Source organism: Myotis davidii, unplaced genomic scaffold, assembly GCF_000327345.1.
Source record: "Myotis davidii unplaced genomic scaffold, ASM32734v1 scaffold1330, whole genome shotgun sequence".
Lineage (NCBI taxonomy): Eukaryota > Metazoa > Chordata > Mammalia > Chiroptera > Vespertilionidae > Myotis > Myotis davidii.
In genome coordinates this window covers 2,907,129-2,917,084 of record NW_006283826.1, presented here as the reverse complement: position 1 = coordinate 2,917,084, position 9,956 = coordinate 2,907,129, and positions in this window count along the sequence as shown.

Sequence of the window (9,956 nt, the reverse complement as noted above, 5' to 3'; positions counted from 1 at the left end):
TATGTTTCTTTTTTTTTTTCTCTCTCTCAAGATTTATTTTTTTTTCCATTGATGTTTCTATCTCACTCTGCTTCTCCCTTTCTCTCTGAAATCCCCAATAAAATATATTTAAAAAATAAAATAAAAAAGAAATAAATAAAAGAGGAAAGGACAGAAGACTGGATATATCCAGAAGGCTCACTTGGAAACAGTCCGGTGCTGTTTTCTCATTTAATCCTAACAATTCTGCAAAGTGGGGTTATTTTAAAATTATTTCCATTTTCCATCTGAGACTCGCTCAAAACTCTGTCAGCTAAATTCCCAGACCTGGCGGTGCCTCAGTCACCTGGGGACCTCAGAGAAACACCCATCCTGGAAGACTGCAGTTCCGCAGTGGGCTCGGGACATGTGCTTCTAATAGGTCCTCATGCAACTAGCCTGCGCCTTGACTTGCTTGGGAATAACAGATGAAGATGTCACTGCCTGTCTGGAGCAGATCAGAGCAATTCTCGTGCTTCCCACTCCCTTTAAAGAGTAACTGCTTCTTCTTTTCTTTCCGTCCTTGACACCTAGCCCAATACCTGCCAAAAAGCTAGGGCTTAATAAGAATTATTGACTCACCAAATGAATTGAGAAATGGGTGGCAGATGGGTAGATGCGTGCATGTGTGCTGGGAGGGAGGATGAGGGGAAAGTAGAAAGGAGAGGAGGGGGAAGGAGAGGGGAAGGGAGGGAAAAGAGGGAGATATCAAGCCGGAGGTTCCTAGAGCTTGGCATTTACCCACAAACTTGCATGGAGTCCTCAGAAGCATTTCTTTAATGTCACAGATATAAAGCCAGGGCTGCTATCTGAGCCAGTAAGCAATCCAAGATGAGCTGTCTATATTTATAGGATGCACTGAAGCTCTTACCAACTAATGATCAGCACAGGCAGGGACTGGGGAGGGGCAGCGGAGCCTGATTCTGCGCAGGATGTGGCAGGACAGTGTGGGCGTCTATGCCACCCTGTGTGACTAGTCCCGAGGTCTGCGGCATTAACCTACGCCATGGCCTGTTTGCAGGTAACAGGCCCATCCGGGCTCATTTTAGCCAAATGAACAAAGTGGCCCCATCTCTCCTCTTCGCTCACTGTCTTTCTGACCCAACCCCCTTTTCACCTCAATCCCCGCCTCCCTTTCTGCCTTGTTCATGGGGTCGTAGAACCTTCTTTTGAAGATCTACATTCCCCAGCCCACCTTTCTCTAGAGGTCAAGTTGGGACCACTTACTCATCAAGACCCATCCTGCCACCATCACCACCATGAATTAAGTGGTCTTCATATTACCATGACCACACACACACACACACACACGCACACATACCACATCTTCTTTTTTTATTCATCTATCATGGTTTCACTTATCTGTGAAATTCAACAACAAAACAAATAAACAACACAAAAACAGACTCATAGAAACAGATACCAAAAGAGTGGTTACCAGAAGGAAGGGGAGTGGGAGGATGAGTGAAAAGGGGAAAGGAATATAGTCAATAATATAGGGTTTCCCCCAAAAAATATACACACTTTGAATAATTACTAATTCCAATAGATTCAATCTGAAAAGAAACATTGGAATTAATAATTATTCAGTGTGTACACATTTTTTGATACATTGGCATGGTGAAAGATGATTCCTAGAATTAGTGGGGTGACCACATTATAAAGTATAAAAATGTCAAACCATTATACTATACACCAGAAACTAATATAAGCAACATAATATTGTATACCAACTATCCTATCTAATAAAAGAGAAACATGGTAATTGGCATACAACTGCTACCCTTCCCATTGGCTAATCAGGGTGATATGCAAATTAACTGCCAGCCAAGATGGCGGCCGGCAGCCAGGCAGCTTAAAGCGAACATGAGGCTTGCTTGCTTCAGTGACGGAGGAAACCAACGTTCCCTGCCTGCCTTGCCGGCCTCTGAGCTTGCAGTTTGAAACATCGTTACAAATATAGAAGCTAAACAAAACTCCAGAAACCTGCTTTCAGCCCACAGGGATCTCAGAGCTGGAGTTGATACAGAGTTTTGATTATAGAACCCAAACAAACCAGATACCTGCTTTCAGCAGCAGAGGCCTCAAAGCTGGAGCCAGAGCTAAAGCTGGCCCAGAATAAAAAAAAAAAAAAGAAAAAAAGGAGCAGTTGGGAGCTTCAGTCACCTGCCAGCCTGAAAACAGCCCTCAGCCCCTCACCCAGACTGGCCAGGCACCCCAGTGGGGACCCCCACCCTGAAGGGTGTGTGATCAGCTGCAAACAGCCATCATCCCCTCACCCAAGCTGGCCAGGCACCCCAGTGGGGACCCCCACCCTGATCCAGGACACCCTTCAGGGCAAACCACATGATCGGCCCTGCTCTGTGGGTGGTAGAGGGTGGCGCCCCAACCCCCTGATCCGCCCTGCTCTGTGCGTGACAGGGAGGAGTTGCCCAACCCCCTGATGGGCCCTGCTCTGTGCATGACAGGGGGTGGCGCCGCAACCTCCCCATCGACCCTGCCTTGAGTGTGACAGGGGGCGGTGCCCCAACCCCCCAGTCGGCCCTACCCTGAGTGTGACTGAGGGTGGCATCTCAACCTCCCTATCCGCTCTGCTCTGTGCATGACAGATGGCGGCGCCCCAACTCCCCAATCGCCCCTGCTCTGAGCCCGACCAGGGGCTGCACCTAGGGATTGGGCCTGCCCTCTGCCACCCGGGAGCAGGCCTAAGCCAGCAGATCGTTATCTCCCGAGGGGTCCCAGACTGCGAGAGGGTACAGGCCGGACTGAGGGACGCCCCCATCCGCCCCCCACCCCCAAGTGCACAAATTTTTGTGCACCAGGCCTCTAGTACTTAAATAAAAATCTAAATTGAAAAAGGACATTTGCATATCCATGCTTCATCCCAAAGGGGTAACAACTGGTGGAAATGTTAAGCACAAACTAGTTCTTCATCAGGCAGCCCTACGTGACCACCCACCATTTACATGTGAGACCTAAGACTCAGGCGTTCTTCTGAAATGACCTCTCCAGGGAGGAGAGATGCTGCAGGAGTTAAAAGCAGGAGATGGAACCAAGTGAAATCCCCATTCTTTCCCTTTCCCTTCACGTCAGATCCAGATCCCCAACTACACCCCATAATCTGACCAAACACCCCAACACACACATGCATACAACTAAGCACCCTTCATTTAAATTCTGATAATTTTCCCTTTGAAAATACAAGTGCATCTGAGACTGTGATATTTTCCCCGACCGAGCTGGTGCTGCAGCCCAAGGGTGACGGCAGACAGGAAGCCCGGCTCATTACTCCCGCCTAATGTCTCCATCACAGTCTCAGAGAAGAGGCTCATTGGGCAGCCACCGAATGAGAGCTCCATTAGGTTCCTTCCCCCTACGGGCGCCTCAGTTTCCCCATCTCTAAAATTAGGAGGATAAACTAGAATTGGGAAGCAGATAGGCACGTATCTCACATACATCAATGTCTATTATCCCATTCTTTGAAATTCAAAAGAAATCAGCCCAGACTCTTATCTCTTATGCAGCAACAGACCAAGTTTCCTTCCCAATTGTCCAGGGATGTTTGGGGGTGGGGTGGGGCTTGTATTTCTCTATCTCCAGGTTCTCTATTTTGCTGAGCTGGTTCAGTTTATGGATCATCCGTATTGCATCCCATGTGTCTCTTTTCCCCCAATATTATGTCATTTGGACGCTGACCCTATTCCCTCACTCTCCCAGCTGCTGCCAACTGAAATCTCAGTGTGTGAAACTGACTTTCATTGGCAATTTGGGTCAACAAACTCTAGACTGCAGTGAGGCAAAGTTGGAAACGAGGCATCCTGATTGGAGATCTTTGGTTGCTCTACTATCAGGGAGTTCCCATGTTGTCTTCTCTTCTCCTTGAGGCTCTGCTGTCCATCATGTGGCTCAACCTCTCCTCTCCTACAAGCTCTCCCTGCATCCTGCTTCATCCACAACCTTGAACTCCTATACATTATGCCGAACAACTTAGTTCTCTCTGCACTGCTGTTTTCTTACCCATATGTCCTTTGGGCCCCGTCATTAATACCTAAAACAGCCTATAAAAGTACAGTCTAAGACAAAGACAGCTTTCTCTCTAAGAGGAGTTCTGCTGACAACTGTGTATATAGCTTTTTTTTTTTTTTACCCCTATTCAAACACCTGCCACAAACCTCCAATTCCATGCCTGAAACACATCACTAATCAATCTCACCACTATTTGCCACTAAGAGGGAGAAAACTAACTGTAAGCAGTCACTACCAGTCACTACCAGCTGCCACCCTACATGTGATCTATTTGTAATCTCTGAGCCCCAGATGACCTCAAAGTTTCCTTCCAGTTTTGACATTCTAGGGTCCAGTGAGAGTGTAATACATTAAATAAAGTCAACTGAGGATATCATTAGTCATTTGCATGGAAACATTCCAGGCTATCTGAATAGGACATAGCCCTGCCTCAAACTCTCCCCCTCCCCCCCGCCTCAGCTCCAACAATCTGCCACAGACCTGACAGTAGCTCAGACCTGACCACTCCTTTGGATTAAAATATGGAAGAGCCTGGTTAAATAAGAATAGCACACCCTCATTCCCTACTCATTTGTTCTCCCCTCATCCTTTTCCTTGACTTCCTCCTAGTCAACCTTCTGGGTTTAGCTAAAAGGTCACTTTCTCCAAATGGACATCTCTAAAACCCCCTTCTCCCAAAACAGGCTGGGTCCCCTTCCCCTCACTATGTGCTCTGATAGCACCGTGCACTTTCTTCTGTAACTCTTATCATCATTTAAGCACATAATTACTGCTTGTTGTCTATCTTTCCAGCTAGATACCAACCCTAGCACTAAGCTCAGTAAATATTTGCTAAATGATGGATTACTGGTTAATTAATGCCTACTTTCTGCAATGGTTTTGATTCTTAGAGATGCATACTGCATATAACAAACATGTTTAGCAATGTCTGGCACACAGTGGTGTTCCATAAAAAATAGTAAGAATATGAATGATATAGGGCTCTGTTCTCTCTCTGTGTCACTTTCTCTGCCACTGTCTCTCCCTCTCCCTCTCCTTCTCCCTCTCCCTCTCCCTCGCCCTCTCCCTCTCGTGGCACTGTAATTATATCCAGTTGATAAATAAAGAAATTGAAGCTCAGAGGAGTGAAGTGGCTAGCCCATCACTGCAAAGTGGCACAGCAGACATGGACACCTAGGCAGCTTAGCCTCAGACCTTTGCCTGTGGGTTATCCAAGAGGGATCAGGGGAGAGGCATCATAGCAGGGACTCGAAGGTGAGTGAGGAAAGGGCAAATGTGATAGAACAGCTAAGACTTGAGCCTTAGAGTCAAAACAGCCTAAGCTCCAACCCCTTCCCAACCACTTCCTAGCTGGGTGGCATGGACCATGACTAAATCTCTCTGAACCTCAGTGTCCTCCTCTATCCTCCTATATAATAAAAGGCTAATATGCAAATCGACCGAATGGAGGAACGACCGGTTGCTGTGACACGCATTGACCACCAGGGGCAGACACTCAATGCAGGAGCTGCCCCCAGGTGGTCAGTGCACTCCCATAGAGGGAGCGCCGCTCAGCCAGAAGCTGGGCTCACGGCTGGCGAGCACAGCAGTGGTGGTGGGAGCCTCTCCTACCTCCACGCAGTCGGACATCCCCCAAGGGCTCCCGGACTGCAAGAAGGCATAGGCCAGGCTGAGGGACCCCTAACACCCCACATGAATGCACAAATTTCATGCACTGAGCCTCTAGTAAAATAATACTACCTCTGCCTATAATTGTAGTATAATGATGAAACAAGATGCTGTAAGGGAAGCACTTGGAACACTGCCTGATACATTATGCAGTGTTCATAAAATAGAGGCCAAAATTAATCTTTCCTCCTGATTCTTTCCTCTCTCTCTCTCTCTCTCTCTCTCTCACACACACACACACACACACACACACACACACACACTTTTACATACACATATATGTCTTTCCATTCTTAAAGCATCACTTTTAAGTGTGTATAGAGGCTGAGTAGAGGCTTCCTTTCCCACTACTCAGTGGTATGCGCTTTGGGGAGAACTGGGGTTTTCCCCCAAATGCTTGAAAACAAAGAGAGATTATTGGGTACAATTAATTGTTCAAACTGCCAGGGATTTGAAAGTAGAGGGAGTAAACAGATGCTGCTCTGAGCTCTGTGCTCATTAACTCAGAGAAAGAAATCATTTCCTATGCATGATTAACTCCCCATCGTCGGTGATTTACACAGCAGATGATCAAACGAGAATTCATTATTCCACAGACAGAGATTCTGGGTACTAGACATTCAGCCTCCTTGGGTTGGTTCTATCCCCTCAATTCCTGGGGTGTCTGTGGTTATTGCCTTGACCCTGGGAGATGCTGTTTGCCTTTGGCCCAGTTCTCCCAAGGGCTCTGAAAACAGCCATAATCCAGAACATCACAGAGTGAGTCACAAGACCTCCCTCTGTTCTGTGACTGGAAGGAAGATAAAATCCAGGCACCTTTGGCCTCCATTATGTCTTCCCATTGCTTAAAGGGACACCTGTACTTTGGAATATAAAGCCAAGCATCACAGGGCTCAAGTTCAACAGAGAAAGCCGCTAGGATCAAAGCGTAGAGTTAACCTCATAGAGTTTAAGATCAACATCGTAGAGTTCAAGTATTTATTGAGCACCTGCTATGATAGTGTAAGTTGAGAATATCATAGCCTCTTCTCGCTATGTTGGATGGACAATGTCTTCCTGGAAAGCTAAATGAGTACCTTCAGTGCTGAGGTGGTAGGTAAAAATCCAAGGGGCTCTACGCTGCCCTCACCTTTCAGAAAAGGTTAATTCTCCTGCAATGGTTTTCTTTAACCATCATGGTGCAGAGACCAAAGGATCAGGAACCAAAAGTATTCCAGAGAAAGAGGAGGGTCTATGCCAGTGATGGTAAACCTTTTGAGCTCGGCGTGTCAGCATTTTGAAAAACCCTAACTTAACTCTGGTGCCGTGTCACATATAGAAATTTTTTGATATTTGCAACCATATTAAAACAAAGACTTATATTTTTGATATTTATTTTATATATTTAAATGTTATTTAACAAAGAGAAATAAACCAAAAAAATGAGTTCATGTGTCACCTCTGACACACGTGTCCTAGGTTCGCCATCACTGGTCTATGCCCTTCATGATGTGCAATCCAATAGCCTTAGAACAGTCACCGTGAGCCAGGCTTTGTTGGCAGCTGGTGCTGAATCAGACCCATTGATGGCCCATGAAAAGCTCAGGCTGAGAGTGGCCATGGGGTAGGGACATGAAGAATTAGAACACGAAGTTTCCTAATACCCCTCTCTAAACCAGAGCTTATCTGTGATTAATCCTTTACCAGGCCTCAGAATCAAGAGAAAAATAAAAACCAACTCTCTATGAATATTTTATAGAACTAAATTTATTTCATTATTAAAATAGTTCCTTATTTTGAAATAATGTTCTTCCTCCCTGTTTTCTCTTTTTGTCCTTAAATAAGTTTCCTTTATGAAATCATGGTATTGATAGATAAAACTTGTTTGTCTCAAGGTCTTTTTGGCAAAATCAAAAGTTGCCAAATCTATGTCAGAACTCCACCCCACCCCCGTTTTTAAATGTTATTGGCTAAGGAAATATCTAAATCAGGCACCCACAGCTATAAATAAAGGCAGTATGCATAAAGCTCTCTGGGAGTCAGCAAGGAGGGTGAGATGTCTTCTCACTTGGGTAAAATCAAGAAAGACTTCAAAAGGTTGATATTTGGGCTGAGACTTTAAAGATGGAAGGACTTTGTATACTTAGAGTTTTGAGGTAGATTCAAAAGGGCATTCCAAGTGGAGGGCACAGCCAGAAAAAAAAGGCTCACAGTTGAGAACAGAAATGCAGAATGAGTCATTGGGTAGAAATAGCAAAGACCTAGTTTAACCTAGTCTACCTGTGAATCACCGCCTCCTAGAGGGCTGTAGAGGTATCTTCCAATTTTCATGCCCATTTGCCAATGTCTCATTCCTTAATACAACTACTTTTCATATATCTGAAGATCAATTTATTCTAAAGCATTATTGAATTCATAGATGAATTTTTCAACAACTGGTTTCTCAAGAAACGTATACTAAAATATAGACTGTTATTTTGGAAATCCACAATATTTTTTAATGTCAAAAAGGAAACCTCATCCCATTCATTCAACAAATATGTACTAGTATTGAGAGCCCATATGTGCCTGCCACTGTGCTAGATACAACGTGTTGTGGCAAGCAGGGTTCAGAACAGAGAGACCACGGAGAAGGATGCTGTAACCTGGGCGAGGATGAGGAAAAGACATGGACTGAGACAATAGCAAAGCAAAAGACGAAAAATGGCCAGATTGGGGCATATTTTGAAAGCAGAATAAACCAGACTTGCTGGTGGATTTGATGATGAGGGGGTCAGGTAATGAGAGAAATAAAAAATCACACCTAGGATTTTAGCCTGCACAACTGGATGATGTAGCCACTGTATGAGAAAATGAGAAAAGGTTAGAAACCATTGGACAACAGCATGAGGCTTAGGAAGGTAGGTGAGGGGGTCATTGGAAAAAATTCTGGAGGCCAGATCAAGAGGGTGGGGGGACCTTAAACACCAGAACAAGACATTCATAACTGAAGGCACTTTCTTTAATCACCCCCCCAAAAGTCAGCAGTTTGGGATCCCTGAGAATGCCTGGGGAGCTGCTTTTCAATCAACTACACTCTGAGTACCGACTGTATACAGGCACTACACTTGGCACCATGGGGGACACGAACAAAGATCAGATGTAATCTCAGTCATGAAGGCATCATCATCTCATCGGTAGAATCTCAAGACCCACAAATGAGAAGAGCCAGCGTCCTGACTTTGAACAACAGCACAAGACAGGCTCTAGAAGGAAGTGGAGGTTTTGGCTTTTGTCAAGATCCCTGTGAGGAATTAGTCAGAAATATCCTGGATCTTCCTTGCATCTTTTTGTCTAAAGGTTTGTCCTCATGATATATACAAACAGGCTTGACACGCTCACTGTGTTCAGTTTCCATTCCGCATTCTTCATCCTGGCAGGTGAATGGACCCAACCCCAACGCCCAGTGCATCCATATCCCAGATGCTGTGAGTATTGGCTGCCAGGCTCCCATCGACCCTGGGGAAGAATTGCTCTCAAACAGGAGCCACCTCCCCCAGAAAGCCCACCTTGGGCACATCCCTTCCCCACGAGGCATCCTATAGCCAATAATAACTGACCTGGAGTTAAAAAAGGGCTCACCCCACACCTCAACGTGGCATCACTGCTGCAGCACAGTTCACACTCCAGGGCTCCCTGTGGGATGAGACTGTAGCTAGTCTCCCACTGAGACCACGTCCTTGCTCCTTCTCTTCTCCTTGTCCATCTCCTTGCTCCTGAGAGCTCACTACATCACACGCCTGAGAGCCAGGGTCTCACATTCGGTTTGTAGATATCAACTCTGCACTTCACTCCTGACCACAATACTGTCATTAACAACAACTAACATTTTAGAGCCCCTATTATATACCAGACAATATGGGACCTGTTTTAAGTACCTCATCGTATATGATCTCCAAGGTTTAGTGACACTACGCCCATTTAACAGATGAAGAAACTGCAACTTGAGAGGGCATCAACCGTAACAAGTTCCTCTGGCCTCTCAGAAGGAACCCAGATCTGCTACGGGGCTGCACTCCTCATTCTGCAAAACCATCTTTTCCTCCATTTTATTTTTATTTTTTTATGTTATATTTGAAACAAGATTACAATCTTGAATTTTAGAATGACTATATCAGAACTGCATTATTTCATAAACTAGAGGCCTGGTGCACGAATTTGTGTACAGGTGGGGTGCCTGGCCGGCGATCGGGAACAATCGGGGGGAGGAAGGGGGCGCAGCTGGC